This window comes from Panthera tigris, chromosome F2 (assembly GCF_018350195.1).
Source record: "Panthera tigris isolate Pti1 chromosome F2, P.tigris_Pti1_mat1.1, whole genome shotgun sequence".
Lineage (NCBI taxonomy): Eukaryota > Metazoa > Chordata > Mammalia > Carnivora > Felidae > Panthera > Panthera tigris.
In genome coordinates this window covers 16,054,133-16,072,825 of record NC_056676.1, presented here as the reverse complement: position 1 = coordinate 16,072,825, position 18,693 = coordinate 16,054,133, and the positions used below count along the sequence as shown (strand labels likewise).

The following is an 18,693-nucleotide window of genomic DNA, read 5'->3' as shown; positions in this document are numbered from 1 at the left end:
TGTCAGATTTTAAAAAGATTAACAATCCAGTGTCCAAAGTACTACATATAAATTATATAGCAAACTAATTCTGTCAATTTGCTTATTAAAATAAAAAAAAGTTTCATGTTGTCTGAGTAGACTAATTGAGTAGCTTCTTATATCCAAAGTATTTATCTAAAGAAAGACAACTTAGACTCAAAAGTTAATAAGTATAAAATTTAGATGAATAATATGATATTAAAAGCTATAGCCACAATACCATAATACATTTCTTCAATTTTCTATTTCTGATAAAGGATCCTAAACATGGAATTAAAATCCGTGTTCCAGCAGTTTATTTTAAGAAACATATGAAGTAAAAAGGACTGGAATGCTCCAGGAAGTAGTTTTCAAGGCAGAAGTTATGCCCCTGATCTCAGTAGGCTTGTAATATGGTCTCTGCAGAACCTCTTGCTCCTGGTTTTTCAATTACAACTTCAAATCATATTCCTGATTAGTAACAAGCAATCAATCATAATTAATTAGTTAAAATGTTCAACCGTTAAAATCATTACCATTAATTAAAATAATTATCTCTATTTTGGCTGCACTTCATTACCATTTCTGGAAACGCATTGCTTGACTGTACTGCCATTCTTAGTACAGATTCTCCGTGAATGCAATGCATACAATAGATAATCTATGAACTATAGGTTTTAGATTTTTTACTGTTGTTCCATCTGGGGAAATCATTTCACTACAGTGTTATGGCCTTATGAACAAAGCTCTTTGAAATGAATGCTAGCTATCACTGAATGTTGGCAAGTGAGGATTTTTGAAAGAACTTGTGCCTTTGAAGGAAATGTTTGTTTTATAGGCTAAACAATAATCTAGATACAGGGATAGACAGAACTAGTGAAGTAGAGTAGATAACAGAATTGGGCTAATCACCTGGAACTCACTACTGAGTTGGGGACTTAGAGGAAATGAAGATAAGTTAAGAGACATGGAAGATATTGAAGGTACAATGAACAGCTATAACTTTTTCTGTTAGAGACTTAGAAGGATAAAATGAAAAGAATAGAAGAGAGAGTATTTGAAGTGGTAATGACTGAGAGTTTTCTAGAATGGAAAAAAGATATTTGTCTCAAGCAGGGTAAATAGAATCAAATTCACATGTAGACACATCATAATAAAACTGTAGAACTTTAAGGAAAAAGAGGGAAAAGACTTAAAGATATCAGAGAGAAAAACCAGGTTACTTTCAAACTTGGAAACCTATGACAGTTAGAATCATAGGAGTTAATTACCAGGGACAATAGATGTTAGAAAATAATGGAATCTTATCTTAAAGCACTGAGGGAAAATAACTTGAACCTAGAATTGTATCAAGTAAGAGTGATGAAGACATTTCCAGATATACACAGATATAGCACATTCCTACCTTCAGACCCTCACTGAGAGAAATGCTCACGCAAGTGCTTTAGCAACAAGGAAAATGAACCCAAATGCAGGAAGAAATCCTGACCAAGGAAATCAATTAAACCTGCTGTTAAGCCTAAATACATGTTGGCACTAGTAACTAATTTGTAGGGGAAGGTGGTTAAAATGATGGTTAGGATACTAGACACCAGCAACATGAAAGGTGTGAGCATGTGATGCTGTTTGGAGAGAAGTTAAAACACATTTAAGATTCTTGTCTTGTTTGGGAGAAGGGTGGCATTTTTAAATTAGTACTTGTCAGAAACACATAATATTAAGGATGCATGTTAGGTAGGTTAACTTATAAAAGTAGCATAAACTTTGTGAGAATGTTGCTTCTGGGAAAATGGACGGGGTGGGGAGACTGGGTTTGAGAAAGTGTGCGATGAGGACTTCACTGTTATCAGAAGCAGCTTTACTGTAGACAGCAAGGACATGGCTTTGGGTCGTAGCTTCCTGGGAATGCATACCAGCTCTGCCTCTGGTATAGCCTGAATTGTGTCCCCCCTGAAATTGATATGTGGAAGTCCTAACCTTCAGTACTAAGAATGTGACTGTATTTGGAGACAGGGCCTTTAAAAAGGTAATTAAGTTAAAATAAGGTTAGTAGGTTAAGTCTTAATCCAATATGACAGGTGTTCCTATAAGAAGAGAAAATTAGGATGCAGATATGCACAGAGGGAAGACCATGTGAAGACACAGGGAGAAGGCAGGTGTCTACAGGCCAAGGAGAAAAGCCTGAGGAGAAATGCTGTAGACACCTTGATCTCAGATTCCTAGCCTCCAGAACTATGAGAAAATAAATTTCTGTGGTTTAAGGCATACCACCTTTGGTACTTTGTTATGGCAGCCCTAGCAAACTAATACAGGCTCCTACATCTGCATGACTTGGCACAATCTTAAAATTCATACCTTAGTTTCTTCTCTGTAAGATTGAGATAGAGCACCTGGGTGGCTCAGTTGGTGAAGCATCTGACTTTGCCTCAGGTCATGATCTCCCGGTTCGTGGGTTTGAGCCCCGCGTTGAGCTCTGTGCTGACAGCACGGAGCCTGGAGCCTGCTTCAGATTCTGTCTCCCTCTCTTTCTGCCCCTGTCCTGCTCATGCTCTGTCTCTGTCTCTGTCTCTCTCTCTCAAAAATAAACATTAAATAAAGTTTTTTTTAATTGAGATATTAACTAACATATCTCCTAGTTTTTTTTTTTAAGATTTAATCAAATTGATGTATGTAAAGCACTTGGAATACATGGTTAAATACCAATAAATGTTAGTTGTTATTTCTTTTATTAAAAGTCTTAAATGTGACACACTATTAACATCGATTAATATGAGTGGTGGGCATATGGACATTTGTTATACTTTGCATTTTTTGGCAAATTTAAAAATTATTCTGAATAAAATTAAATCTATTCTCTATAATCTATATCAGATGGGAACTTGAAAGCAAGTTGAAGAATACTACAGCTGATGTTATGGTGGAGGGTCTATTAACAGCATTATTTATTTGAGAAATATTTTAAGAGCATCTATTATCTGCCAGCTGCCAAGCTGACCCTTTGAGTATTATGTATTGACCAACTGTCTTTCTTTTCTGAGCGTGAGTTTACTACCAATAAAATAATTTTTAGAATTTGTAATCCATTCTACAGTTCCATGTCTGCCTATGGCTTGGCACGTGGGCATTTGCCTTGTGGAGCTTATCACAGGCGGACAAACCCAAATGCTTTATAGCCCTGCTTAGAGGATCTGGTGCATCTGCAGTAATTAAAAGAAGAGCTACTTGAAAAGAATTAAAGATTTTGTTAATCATCCTATTCATTGGAGTTATCAGGTCTCCAGAACACAAAGGCAAATAGAGTAGGCAACAGTGAGACCAGATATGTCTCTGGAAGTTAGAATTCATGATATACAAACCTGGGCCCCTTTGTGGTTGAGTCTCATCCAGATGCACCCAGCTGTAAAAGAATAATACGAGAACTCATTAATTGGTAATTCTGTACAACTTCAAAAACAGATCTCCACCACAAGTGTGAGTTTTCTGACAACCTCCTAATGCCTCAAAGTTGTGGAGGAAAGCTTTGTCAAACCTGTGACTCACCATGATAGCTCAGAGGAACGCCCAGTAGGGCCTGGGAAAAGCTCATCTCATTGAAAAATGTATCCATCATTAAAACAGTTCACTTGGTTTTGTTGAAGTCACCCTCCAGTTCTTATTCTGTGCAGCTGTGGCCTCACAGTTGATTCTAACAACATTCATTGTTTGATCCTAGTCTCATGGAGACCCAACAACTATTGTAAGATATCGGCTGCCTGTGACAAGGTGGGGGATATTGGCACCATGCCTTCCAGTCTCCTCCTCACCCTATCGGCTACTCACCAGGACAGAAAATTTAAGCGACTAATGCGAATTGATGCTGTTAAATTATAATCATATGAAGAGATATCAAAGTTTCCGTGTGAGCCATAGTTCATACGTGTTATTTTTTAGTGTTATGTGGACGTTTCTACTCTACCAGAGTACAGTGTGGAAAGCTATTTAGAAACTTTGACATTGTGAAGTCTTCCTGTTGGAGATGGAAGACATGGAGTTTAACCCTGACCCTTTACTTCCTAGTTATGTATTCTTGGGGGAGTCCCTTCATCCTTCCAGAGCCTCAGAGTGCTCATTCATACAAGGACAATGATAACACTTATTCTGCAGGTTGGAGAGTGGGTCAAATGAAATTGTCTATATAAAAGTGCATGTTACAGAGCCTGGCATAAAGTAGGTCTTAACAAAAACACCTTTTTTTTTTTTTTCCTGATAGAAAGGTTCTGTTATGTCCATTTCTATAAATTCACTTGGCAACAAAACTTTGAGGACCTACTCTTAGCCAGGTGCTATCATTACAGCTGGGGATGCAGAGATGAAGAAGGTATAGTTTACAGGCTTGTGGGGAAGGTAAAGTCAAATATGCATGCCTGATGAGTCCTACCACAGAGTAGACAAGATGCAGTGGAGACAAGATAGTGAGTGATAGTCTTGGCCTGAGGGACTGGTGTGTCTTTTCAGAGGCTAGGGTCAGGTCTTATAGAATAAATTTATCATGTGAACAAGATGAACGTGTGTGTGTGCCTGCATGTATGTGCCTTTGTGCAGGCCTCTGGGGAAAGGGAACCCTCTGGCACTAGCTGCTGAACTTGAGGTCTGTTCCTTGTTGGTCAGGCTTGGGGCTTCTCCCTGCTGACTCAGGCCTACCACCCCTCTTTCTCTGCTCCTGAGGTTTGCCTGAGACTTGGCTTTGGTCCCTGGCCTGGTCACCTTTCTCCAGTCCTAGAAAGCTCATCAGGCAGTGACTTCTGCTAACAATGCTGCCTCCAAATGGCACACAAGAGCGGAGGGCAGCTGTGGGTGCCAAACCGGGTCCTTCCTGATTTTGTGCTTACCCTGTGGGGCAATCTCTTCTCAGAGTCTTAGATGGAAAACAGGGAAATACTGGCTGTGTTTGGTTTTCTCCTTTTATAATAGAGGTGGCAAAGGGAGTGAATCTGGGTACCCTGGAATCCCCCGGCCCTTCTCCAGGCTCCTCTCCCCATCTCCCTCTTTCTACTACCCACCTTGGCCAGAAGGGGTGGGATCCCCTTTCACTAATTCTCTTGGGAGGTGACTCCTGAGTCACAGCCTCTTCTTCACCCAACCTCTTGGGGAATGGGCTCTTGGGGAGAAAATGCCTCACTAGTCAAGTCACATCAATGGGGAAGTGTTTTTTAAAAAATATAATAGCCATTATGATTATGTGAGAGAATCCACAAATTCCTGAGTGAATGAAGAACACCTGTGGGCTCAGCTCTATCACTTAGCACAGCTGACAAAGAGTGTTAGAGCTAATGTGGCTTTAGGAGTCCCACTCAAATGTCCCCTCCCCTAGGAAGACTTCTTACCTTCCATCACAAGAGCTATTTGGCTGACTTACCCCGAGGAGGCTCTGTGGTTTCAGGCACTCCAGCATAACTATTCTATCAGTGTGTGGAGGAAAGAGATACATTTGCACAGGGGTCCTAAAAAGGAGGAAATCACTAGCACGTCTTACAGTTTGGAAAAGGCAAGAGTTGTGAGGTGTGTTAGGGAGGGATTCTGAAATATTTGTAGGGGTAGTCAATAATTTAAGCTTAGAGGACCCAGGTAAATGTGGGTTTACATAGGCAGACAGTGCCATTAAAAAAATGAGCATACAGAGCCTTTGTTATATGTTGTTTTTGCTATTAAAAGTATTGTGATGGGGCGCCTGGGTGGCGCAGTCGGTTAAGCGTCCGACTTCAGCCAGGTCACGATCTCGCGGTCGGTGAGTTCGAGCCCCGCGTCAGGCTCTGGGCTGATGGCTCGGAGCCTGGAGCCTGTTTCCGATTCTGTGTCTCCCTCTCTCTCTGCCCCTCCCCCGTTCATGCTCTGTCTCTCTCTGTCCCAAAAATAAAAATAAAAAAACGTTGAAAAAAAAAATTAAAAAAAAAAAAAAGAAAAAAAAAAAGTATTGTGTGTATGTACATGAGAGATGTCACTAAAGTAATTTCTGTCAACCAAGAACATGGAACTTAATTGACATAGGCTCTCTTTCAATCTCTTTCTATTTTTCTCTCTCTTTTTTTTAATGTTTATTTATTTTTGAGACAGAGAGGGACAGAGCATGAACGGGGGAGGGTCAGAGAGAGAGGGAGACACAGAATCTGAAGCAGGCTCCAGGCTCTGAGTTGTCAGCACAGAGCCCGACGCGGGGCTCGAACTCACGGACCGTGAGATCATGACCTGAGCTGAAGTCGGACGCTTAACCGACTAAACCACCCAGGCGCCCCTATTTTTCTCTTTTTAAGAAATTACTTGGGGCACCTGAGTGGCTCAGTTGGTTAAGTGTCCAACTCTTGATTTCAGCTCAGGTCATGATCTCGTGGTTCTTGAGTTCGAGCCCCGCATTGGGGTGTGTTGACAGTGTAGAGCCTGCTTGGAGCCTTTCTCTCCCTCTCTTTCTGCCTCTCCTGTGCACGCTCTCTCTCTCAAAATAAATAAATAACTTAAAAAAAAAAAGAAATTGCTTATCATGTAAGCATAATGATAGGATTACTTTCCCATTATTATGTTTTGTGTCTGAAGGGGAAAAAGGTTTCAGAGAACTTTGTATTGCCTCTTTTATTTTTTAGTTAAATATTTTTGGAGAGAAAGCATTTAGCTGGCATTAAATAAAGTGAAAATCAGGCTAGAACAGTTCCAAAACTTTCTTCATAACACAATCTTCTGTTGAAATTTTCTCCCTTTGTCTCTTTTTCTCTTCTCTTCTCTTTTCTTCCTTTCCTGAAACTTTAAAAAAGTACTTAATCTGTTTCTGGCCTGACGCAGTCAAAGGGCCCTAAACCTAAGGATGCCTTCCAGTCTTTTGTGAACAGGTAGGCTCTTTGGATTTAGGTTTACATTGTGACAAATTTGAATAGTGATGGTTCATATTTATTTTATTTATTTATTTTTTAACGTTTATTTATTTTTGAGACAGAGAGAGACAGAGCATGAACGGGAGAGGGTCAGAGAGAGGGAGACACAGAATCTGAAACAGGCTTCAGGCTCTGAGCTGTCAGCACAGAGCCCGACGTGGGGCTCGAACTCACGGACCGCGAGATCATGACCTGAGCCGAAGTCGGACGCTCAACCGACTGAGCCACCCAGGCGCCCCTGATGGTTCATATTTAAATCAACTTGAAGGCCATACTACTTTCTCAAGATCTGTTTGTGTATTTCCAATGAAAATAATGTCATATAAACTTCTGTGACAATCACTAGGTATTTAGCCTAATACTTTTCTACCCACCTGAGTGGCCCTGTCCCTTTCCTACAAGTCTTAGTAACTCATGCTTTGCTGAATAATTGTGACTCCTTAATATTGTTTTTATTTTCTACTCCCAAACATTTGCTGGTAGCTTTGTTCTGTTTTTCCTCAAATTGGAGGAATTTTCTTCCTAAGTGATATGAGTCTTCAAAGGAGAGTTACATAGCCAGATTTCTTTTGGGTTCCTAAAGAATTGTCATACTTTCTTGGTCCTCTCTGTTGAGGATTTTAGAGTATTTCTCACTGAATGGCTTACAGGATGTTTTTAATGAAGCTTCCATTATATTTTCTAGGTGACCTTGAACCTGTATGCTGGGATACAGGATGGACATGGGTCCTTTGATGCTCTCCTAACTGTTGGTAAGTTAGTTTTTGGCCTTTCAGAGATACTTTCTTTGAAAACCTTCATCCATTGTTTTTGATTTAAGAATCTCGATCATGTGACATGAGTCTCAAAAGTCCTGTTACCATTTCTGTGGGGCACGGTACCTCACACAGCTAGGGTTCCTGTCTGCTGACTTGATTTTTCTGGAGTTCCTAACTTGGATTCAGCTGGCCCTGACCAACTAGGGTTTCAGTTATCTGAATTAGGCTTGAAAATATTTCTTGGTTTTAAAAAAGTAGGACCTCCTTTTTAGCTGGAATACACAAGAATTTGGAATGTGTTCTTATGGGTGAACATTTAGCCTTTAGGGAGATTCAAGGATAGGCAAGTAAGTTCCATGGGAATAGGAACAGTGTCTGTGTTGTTGAGATATGATATCCTAAACACATAGGAGGCATTAATTAAATATTAGTATGGATGGTATTAAACAGTCTATAGTTCATTCAAAGAAAATATATTGCAATTCTCAATAAGATATGTGTTCCTACTGGTTTCTCTGTCAGTGTCAGAGAAACGGGAGTTGCCAATTGATTTTCTGGTCTTTGTTAAGCCAAATGCAATGTTTATAATGAAGGAATGAATATTAAAATAGTCTTCCTCAGGCACTCATTTGAAGGGAGGAAAGAAAAGTTCCTAAGAGATTGTCATCATTTACAAAACCACGGTGCTAAATGGCATGAGGTCCAGAGACAGCGTTTTCATGGGCTGGTAGAAAAGTGCACTGCATGCTGTTGCTAGGCAACAGCCCATGCCAGCTTCTCTTGAATGAAGGCCAAGAGAATCAACAGAAACCAATGGGCTTATAAGAAAGGTTTTCACCTAGAATACTAACTTCTGTGTTCTTTTTGCCATTATAGATGGTGTATAAGTCTTAACCAGTATTTGGTGGGGAGGGACTCTGTATGTGGCCGCTATTTCACAAATTGTTCTCAAAGCCATTTCATGAAGTTTTGCTTATGGCCAAGTATTAATTATACAATTTGTGTATAAAATGTAAATTCAGAAAGAAAGAACACATTTCCCTACATGATGTTCCATTTACACCAATATGTAGCCACCCACCTATTTTTTCCTATTTGAATATTCCATTCCATTCCTTTCTCACTTTGGATACATGTTTCGTGCAGAGTAGATCTGCTGTAGACAGCATGTTCAAACTACATTTGTAGCTAGGAAACTCTTTCTTTCAGCAGGTGTTCGGGGTGCTGTGGTTTGCTGTGGGTAACTTAACAAATCCATTACTTTTGTTGCCTGGAAGCATTCCAGTGGAAGAAGTTGCGGCTAGTACTATGTTGTAAATTACATCCAAAAGTCAGAATCACAGAATAACAAGTCTCTGACTTTCACTCCTATTTCATCCAAAGTTCAGGAATGAATCAAGGTAATGATCCATTTAAACTGTACACATACCTACTATGTGCCAGACATTGTGCCTTCACATATGCAGATTGTGTGAATTGTGTGTGTGTAATCAAACCAAACGAGCATACACATTTTATAAATTCTAGTTAAAATATTCCCAAGGTTTGTTTTTCACCTTGCCTTTGTCTCACGGCCAAACTTGCATAATTCCTTCTTTTTATTTTGAAATATATTGAATGGAATTGATATTGGGGGTTTCTTTGCCATTGGTCATGAAATTGTGGACTTCTAGAGCTGCCTTCAAGGCTGCAGTTGTAGTGGGAGAAAGGAATGCCCAATGAACAAGACTTGGGGCCTCCTCCCCAACTCTAACCAGAACCCCTCTGTTTTGATCCTTTTTACAAACTGGGTTTTTGGTTTTTGGTTTTTGTTTTGGGTTTTTTTTTTTTTTTTTTTGCTTGTTTGTTTGTGTTTGTTCTTTTCAAATAAGATTTCACTTAAGAAAGAAAGTCTGTAAACTTTGGTATAAAACTTGATAACTTAGGAGGTCCCTGGGTGGCTCAGTTGGTTAAGTGTCTGACTTCGGCTCAGGTCATGATCTCGCAGTTTGTGAGTTCGAGCCCCGTGTCGGTCTCCGTGCTGAGAGCTAGGAGACTGGAGCCTGCTTTGGATTCTGTGTCTGCCTCTCTCTCTGCCCCTCCCCTGGTCATGCTCTGTCTCTGTTTCTCAGAAATAAATAAACATTAAAAAAAAACTTAATAATTTAGGGGGCGCCTGGGTGACTTAGTCAGCTAAGCATCCAACTCTAGATTTCGGCTCAGGTCATGATCTCATAGTTTGTGAGATTAAGCCCTGCATCGTGCTCTGCACTGATGGAGCCTGCTTGGGATTCTCTCTCTGACTCTTTTTCTGCCTCTCCCTGCTCACGCATACTCTCCCTCTCTCAAAATAAATAAGCTTAAAAAAAAAAAAAACTTGGTAACTCTGGAAAACTAATCTAGTATTTTTCACGGGGTGGTACATACACCTCATGGACCACTTCCAGTTGTACCTTGGATGTTTATTTTAAAAAGCTGAACCTGAGGTATCCCCTTGCTCCCTAAACATACTGAAACAGATTCCCTGTGTTTCAGTGTTGGGTCTGTGAAAATACGTTTTAAACATGAATTCTTATGTACACTAAATTTAATAATTTTTATATGAAATTATTTTGTATACAAAGGAGTATGTGTAACATATGTGCTTCAAGGACTAATAACCCGTTTACCCACTACCCAACTTAATAGAAAATTACTAGCTTCTTTGAAGCCTATCATTTGCCCCTCACAAATCACATCCTTCTCTTTCCTCATTCTCAAAGTAGCCATTATACTGAATCCTGTGTGAATCATACTCTTTAGAGTTTTATTCTGTACGATTGTATATAAACTTAGTGCATTGTTTGATTTTGCCAAGGTTAGGCAAAATGGAACTATGCTCTATGTATTGCTTTGTAACCTGCCCCTTTTTGGGTAAGTTTATAAGATTCATCCATGTTGCTATGTATACCTGTGGCTTATTCATTTATGTATATTGTAATCCAGGTATGAATATTCCAAAATTATCCCATTTCCTGTTTGTGGACTTCAGTAGTTTCAGGTTTTCCTCTCACAAACAATACTTCCACGAACATTTCTGTAACATAGCTCATAGTTGTGAAAAAGTTATGTGTATGTATTTAGGCTATACACTATGTGTAGAATTACTGGGTTGTATATTCAAGTTCAGATTTACTAGGTGATACCAATTTTTCCCCAATATGGTTGTATCAGCTATCAAAATATAAGAAATTCTGATTTCATTGATTTTAACTAGATTATTACACACATTACCAAGGAAACATGGGAGGTTGGGAGTGGTACAATTCTGTTTGCATTAATCTGGTTCAAGCCTTCTCAGAGAATCCTGTTCTTGCTTTGCCTGTACATGGTTAAAATGAAGGGCTTGAACTTGGTTTTAAAGATCTGTATGTGAAAGCCTCAACTTGAGAACTATAACATCTCACCTTCCACTTAATAGTATTGCCTTCAGCTTCTCTGATCATTGGTGAAGATTAATTTCTCCTGAAAAGTAAGAAGTAGTAAACATTGCTCATGGTTTTGTGTCAGGAGCTGAGTTTGTCAGGTGCTTGTGGTGCCCGTCTGCATGCTCTAAACTAAATAATATATGCTTTGATAATTGAGAATTATTAGTGCTTTTAGTAAGGACGGTGTGGTGGACGTGCCATAAGGGTCTTTCTTTTCTCCTTTCTTTCGCCCAATTTCAGACTAAGATGCTCAGAAATATTACTGCTCTCTATCCTTTACAATATCTCCTATGTTGTAAAGGGAAGGACAGTGGACAAATCCTGCCTTTCTTCTTCACAGGGTGCCTAGATCTGCGACTAGGACAAGGGTTCTCTCTTAAGCTCCTTGGGAAGTCTGAACCAGGACTGCTCGCTCGAGGGGTCCAGTGAAATGTTTACAGTGCTGGAGAACAAGGCCAGAGGTGTTCTGAATTGTCATCAGGACAAGGGGGTTAGGCGCACAAAAGGCGAAGGATGCAATTTCAGGGGAATACACAAAAGTTTTAAATTGTTTTAGTGGCACTTTATTTTTTAAGAATCACTTAGGATTCTTCTGTAATGCATAATATATACATATTTTAAAAGTATGCTATGCTGGAATTGAGTTTATGAGGAAATAAATAGGAGGAAGTAGATTACCATTAATCTGTGTGCATTTTTTTCAGCTTATTTGAGTGAATTTGCCTAGTTGAGGTGCATGGTACTTGGATGGACAGGGAGTTTCCAGGTGTAGGAGACACAATGGACGGATAGGATCTTATGTTGTTATGCATATCAAGTCTAGCAATATATACCAAACAACATACTAAATGGAAAAACCCTATTTATACCAAGCAGGGAAAAGATACAATTTATGAAGCTCTAAATGAGTCATCAAGGTTTCTCTTTATGGAGGAAGATAATATTAACAGCTGTTCTATTGGATTCCATTTGCTTAGTTCAATAGGATTATTCTAATGGTTTATTTATTTAATGTTTTACATCATGTAAATATTTTGGTCTGATTGTAATATACATTTGTTTTTCACATTTCAGGTTTATACTTTTGCAGTGAGGTATTTTTGCATGTGCTTTTTCAATCCAAGGAAATTATTGAAACAGAGTAAAGCTGTATTAAAGAACAAAGGGTTGATAGAATGATTATCAATGAGGATAAACTCATTTTATGAGGATTTTACTGAATTTTTGTTGTTTTATTAGTGACAAATTCCCCATTGCTTCTTTAATTTTCATGATCACATGATTTTCTCTTCCTTGCTGTCTTCTCATTTTGCTCACTGCTCCTTCTCGGTTTCTTTAACTGGGTCCTCTCATTAGGACACTAGACGGACTAGATTTTGCTCTAACAAATTTTACTGTAACAAAAATTACAATGGCTTAGCAAGACAAACATTTATTTCTGGTTCACACTACACGTCCTATATGGGTTGTCAGGAGTCTCTGCATAGTCACTTGGGGCCCCGGGCGTAGAGACACTCCCCCCATCTTGTAGATGCACCATTGGACAACATGGTTACCTTAGTTGCCACAGCAGGAAAAGGAATCTGGAATATCATTTGTGTGTTTTTCTTCTTGAAGTGACACATGCTGTTTATATTCTCCATTGGCCAGAATGAGTCACCTGCACCTACCTAACTGCAAGGTCCTTGAGAAGTGCCTGGAGTGGGGGAAGCACCAGACACCATTGGACACTTGAAATGTCTACTTCTCTTTTTCCACCTGCCCTCTGAATGAATTGAATACGCTAGAATGGGCCATTTTTCTTTATCTCTCTATTCTCTTAATAGTTTCTACTTATCCTAGTATTTCCTGCAACATTTAGTACAGTGCTTTCTGTGTCTTAGATGCTGAATATTCATTGAATTCACCCCAACAGTAGTCAGTGGGTCATATTGGTGCCTCTGATATGCAAAGTAAGACTGACATCATAGACATCACACACACAGTGAATTCCACTGTTGAATGTTAAATGGAGAAGGGTGTGTGGCAAGAGGGGTGGATAGAAGGAGAGGCATTTATTGGTGAGGGTATCTGTTCTGCTTTTTTGTTCAGTAAAAATAAAACATAAATGAAAAAAGAGGAAGAAAGAGAAGACAATCAGAGGTGTAGAAAGCCATAATCTAGATATAAAAAGATCAGGATTCAAGTTCTAAGTGTATCACTAGTAACTGGATACCCTTGAGAGAATAGCTTCAAGTCTTAGAGCTTCATGTGGCCTGTGGGCCAACATAAGATATTGATCTAGATGATCACTGAGTTTCCCTGCATCTGTACTTCCCTTGTGATTGTTTATTGATCTTTGTGAGTCTTGGTCAGGACTGTAGACTCTAGGTCTTTTTCTTCTTTTTGCTAGGTTTTCTTATTTATGTAGGGGGATGTATGTGAAATACTAACTTGTATGGAAGTAGAGGAATGGCTGAGTGAGCAGAGTTGACCTGCTTAATGATAGCTTGTAGGTGGTCTGCCTCACTGTCCTTAGAGCTGGCAAGTCACTGGATACATGGCTTCATGTATGTGGACACATTTGTTATTTTTACATTTAACTGTGGAAGCTTTCAGTGTTCCAGTTGAAGTTTTCAAAATACTAGAACATAGTTCAAGATGCACAGGTGTTTGATTCCCCTGTTTTCCTATATCCTGACTGAAAAGACATTGAAAAATAATGAATAAAAATAAAGCCATGGGGCAACTGGGTGGCTCAATCAGTTCAGCCTCTGGCTCTTGATTTTGGTTCAGGTCATGATGTCCCATGAGCCCTGTGTCCGGCTCTGCACTGACCATGCAGAGCCTGCTAGGGATTTTCTCCCTCCCTCTCTCTCTGCCCCTGCCTCACTCATGCTCTCTCTCTCTCTCTCTCTCTCTCTCTCTCGCTTTCTTAAAATAAATAAACCAACCAACCAACAAACAAAACCATGACAGTATTGAAAACCAAGGAAAGGGAACTGGTAGCAGACCAGAACATTTGAGGAAATACTATAAGATGAAAAATGGATGGGGTCAGATTGAGAGACAATATCAAGAAAAATCTGTTTATTGGAGGTAAGAGCTGTAGTCAACAAGAACATGCCAGGGAAGAGTGAAACTCAGAAGTAAGACCAGGAATGGAGTGCGAAGCATGGGGACGTCATCAGGGTACTTCCTGAAAGAACTCATTTCTCAAATGGCTGAGCCTATGGGATTACCCTAAGTTTGTGACATTTACTGAGTATATGGTTAGTACAAGACTAACGTACCATAAATACACTATGTAATCTATGTGAGAATAATCTAGAAGTGAGGAAGGGGGCTTGAGATGGAATTAGAGCAGATTTGAGGCAAATTCAGGACAGCTACACCAGACGCTAGGAAAAAAAAAAAAAAGGCAGCTCTGCCTAAAAGTGAAATACTCTAAGGTTCTCTTAAAGTCCTCATTTGGGTGCCTGTGCAGACATCTCAGGGAAGCCGTTCTGGGCCATAGTCACCCACTTATGCTTCTGCAACTTGCCTTTCCATTCAGGGAAGGGGCCTGCTGGGAAAACCAACCTACACAGTTGTTGTGGTCTTTCTGAATAGTCTACCTAGATCTTGACACTGTAAATATGAATAGACAACAGAGGATCACTGTACTTTTAATTAAAATTACTGTTGTCAAATAAGGTCATGATGAATAATTACAAAAGTCATGACTGAGGTGTAAGAGAAAACACTCCTGTGTTTCTCCTCTTTTTTATTTTATTTTATTTTATTTTATTTTATTTTATTTTATTTTATTTTATTTTATTTTAATTTTATTTAATCAATTAATTTTATTAATTTAACTTAATTTTAATTTAATTTTATTTATTTAATTTTATTTTATTAATTTTATTTTATTTTGTTTTGTTTTGTTTTGTTTTGTTTGTAGTCTCTATGCCAAATGTAGGGCTTAACCTCATGACCCAGAAATTAAGAGTACACACTCTACTAACTGAGCTACCAGACAGCCATTTTCTATTCTCAACTATTACACTCACCCTCAGAACTCTCACAACATCTGTGACACCAGATATGTGGGTTTTTCACACAGCAAGCAATTCTGTGACACTAAATGAGTGTCTTACAATTTATTTTGACACTGTCTATCTGGAGATGGCATTAGATCCCACAGGATAAAGGGTCACTCCCATAAGACTGCCACCCTCCTTCTGAGCCCCTCCTTGGGTTTGATCAATTTGCACAGAACTTCAGAAAAACAATTTACTTACTAGATTACAGGTTTATTACAAAAGATGTTCAAGGACACTAACAACCAGATGTTGAGATACATAGAGCAAGGTCTGTCAGGTTCTGATGACAGAAGCTTTTGTCCCTGTGGAGTTTAGTCATCCTTCTAGGATGTGCATTTATTCTTGTTCACTATTACCTCTTTGAGTTCTGTCCTTTTGGGTTTTTATGGAGGCTTCATTACATAGGCATGATTGATGAACTCATTGGCCATTGGTGATTGATTCAACCTCTATCTCTTCTCCCGTCCCCAGAGGTGTTGTAAGGGGATTTGAGGGGATGTGGGGTTGCAAGTTCCAACCATCTAATCTTGTTGTTCTTCTGGCAACCAGACCCATCTAGAGGGGTTTTCCAAAAGTCATCTCATTAACATAATCTTAGGTGTGGTTGAAAGCAGCTTGTTATGAATGATAAATGACACTTTTATCACTCTTAATCACTTAGGAAATTCCAATGATTTTAGGAGCTTTGTGCTGGGAACGGGGCTGGAGACTAAATATATTTTATATTACTGTTTAAAAAAAGAGAGAATAAACCCAAAATGGAGTCACTTGTGCTAAGCCCATGTCACCAAATTGAGACTTAATACCTAAGATAATTGCAGACCATTTCAACTGAACTCAAGAAAAACATAAGTTTGCTGATTAAAAGTGACATTGAATTCTGAGCAGGATAAATGAAAATACATTCATACATACATACATATTCTACCATTGACTCTAAGCTGTAAAATTTGAGAACACAGAAGGTACAGAAAACATTCTGAATGCTTCCAGAGAGGAAGGGAAAAAAAGAAAACCAACCAACCAAAAATCAGAACAACTCCAGTTTCCCTGAAAATGTGTGAGAATCAACGAAACACTGAGGATGTACATTCATTACAGAAATAAATGTTAAAAACCTTGACAATGTGGGGCACCTGGGTGGCTCAGTCGGTTCAGCATCGGACTCTAGATATCAGCTCTGGTTGTGATCCCAGGGTAGTAAGGGGGAGCCCTGTGTTGGGCCCCAAGCAGAGCGTGGAGACTGCTTGGGATTCTCTCTCTTTCTCTCTCTCTGTCTGTCTTTCTCCCTGCCCCTCCCCCGTTCATGTGCACGCTCTCTCACCCTCTCTAAAATAAAATTAAAAAAAAAAAAGAAAAGAGAAAATCACTAAAAAAATATGTTGAAAATGCAAAACTAAGTCTATAAAGGGAGCATACATGGAATGTATTATCAGTATGAAATTCCTTATCTTTCGATCTAACATTGATCAGTTTAGAAATAGAATTCTGCATCTGTTCAGTGAAGAGGAAAGTGATTATCTCTGAGATGTGGAACCTGTGGGGTGGGAGGAAGGGGCACTTTTACTTACTTTTAGAGTTCTGTAAGATTTGATTTTTCTTAAAACCGTCTGCAGATATTAGTGATTAAGAGTCACAGGCACACAGTCTCATTACACAGGGGCTCAGCCATTCTGCTCACAGAGTCCTGTTTTGTGACATTCCCCCACCCACCATTAGACTCTCTCCCAGACCTGCATGGTGAGTTTGGCTGCCACATCCTCCAGGACAAGGAGCTCTGAGTGCCATGAAGGCAGCCGGAAGAGCAGTGAGGAGGGGAAGGAGGGGCTCTAACTTGGTTTTGCTACAGCTTATTAGTGTAATTTGACTAGTGTCTTGGCCCTGCCCGCTTCAGTTTTTTTTTTTTTTTTCATTTGTAAAATGGGGAAGTTGCATTAAATTAGTGAATTTCAGACTGTGTTTGCAGAGCTCTGGAATTGATGATGAAGTACTTGGCGGGGGCAGCTCCTGAGAATGAAGGGGTTTGGGGAAGGTTCAGATTCCTCACTCCCAATTTCACCAAAGCAGTTGTGCTTTGAGCTGCTTTAAGCCATGATTTCCATATATAAGATGCCATTTAAGTGAAGGACACCTGTTAAAATGATATGAACTCCACAGGACTAGATATTCCCCAGGGCTTTTTTGAGCACTAAGATCCTATGATTCTGGAAAAGATAGTCATGCACAAAAAGAGATATTGAATATTAATGAACAATATTTTTTTTCATTTTCTTTGCGAACAAATTCTACCAGCAAAGAATAAATTGACATTAATATACAATTTTAGACTTAGGAAGAGAACGTAGGGTTAAATACAATGTCAGATTTTGAGCCCAAGTCATTTTGTAAGAACCACTTTTCCTATCTGCAAAGTTTTTGTTTATCAGGCTTCCTGATATGCATACTACTGTACTCACTGGCAAATTTATGTTTTTTTCCCCACATTCGAGGAAAAGATATGTAATAGTTTAATTAAATCTCCCCCTACTTACTCTATCACGGCGCTTCTTAACCATACATTTTCCCTTTTCCTACTGTCTGTAAGATGATAGAAATGACAGAAAGGAGAGATACTGCTTGGGCTGTGCAAATGTGTGGCTATAAATTAATCTTAAATTAATCTGGAAAACATTAAATTAAACTAATATTTAATGAAGTTTAACTTTTGGGAAGTAAATTGTGATTTGTGCTAGTATTTCAATGCAGGTGGCTGTCGTGGCGTAGGGCCTGAGCAATTAGATGCCACACTTGCAGCTCAGTGTAGCAGAATGCTGTAGGTTAGGATTTCTGCTGGATAGTTCTCATTTTTGAAGCCACAGAAGAAGCCTTTTTATTTTTTCCCCTGTGACACTTACTAATGTTTTCCCTGCTTTCTTGCAAATTGCTTCTCTACCTAAACTTCATTCTTTCAGTCATTGATTGATCAAGTATTTGCTCAGTGCCTACCCTGTGCTACCTGCTGGGAATACTGTGATGAACACCATGGGCAAAGACCTGCCCTGCAGAGTCTCCAGCCCAATGGAGAGTCAGGTTGGTAAATACTCCCTTGTATTGGGTTCCAGGAAGGCACAAAGATGGGGCTCCTACCTGGGTCTCGGAGGTCAAGTCCAAACCATGAGATGCCCATCTGCCTGCCTTGGAGGGGTCCACAGATGTGCAGCACACTAGTCTGCCATAATTACTTGTTATTTATATTGGTCAAGATCAAAAGGGAGATGTATATTATCTAGTTCTCACTTCAGAAAGAGGGTAGTTGTTATGGTCATGCTGCCAAAGCAGGAGGGACCCTCCCCCCCCCCCCCCACCAGAAATCTGTTTGGGATGTTGAGACTGATGACACCACATACAATCCATGAGAGTCTGAAATGATTTGTTACTTACATCACTGAGGTGTAGTGGAGAGCAGGGGCCTCCTCTCAAGCAGACTCAAATGGCTGGTGAGTGAGGACAGGGGCCTGGCTTGAGTTTTTATTGTTAGGGTTGAGCCTGG

General features: G+C 39.5%; 1 long non-coding RNA gene across 1 annotated transcript in view; it reads right to left on the bottom strand.

Annotated features, from left to right (window-relative positions):
- The window catches only part of LOC122235021, a 61,711-nt gene extending 43,220 nt beyond the window's left edge, over positions 1-18,491 (bottom strand). The window contains exons 1-2 of the long non-coding RNA XR_006213103.1: positions 18,291-18,491; positions 3,357-3,397 (exon numbers count right to left, since the gene is read on the bottom strand). This is a non-coding gene — a long non-coding RNA (uncharacterized LOC122235021). The remainder of the gene's footprint in view (positions 1-3,356; positions 3,398-18,290) is intronic.
- Between the last annotated feature and the right edge of the window lie 202 nt (positions 18,492-18,693).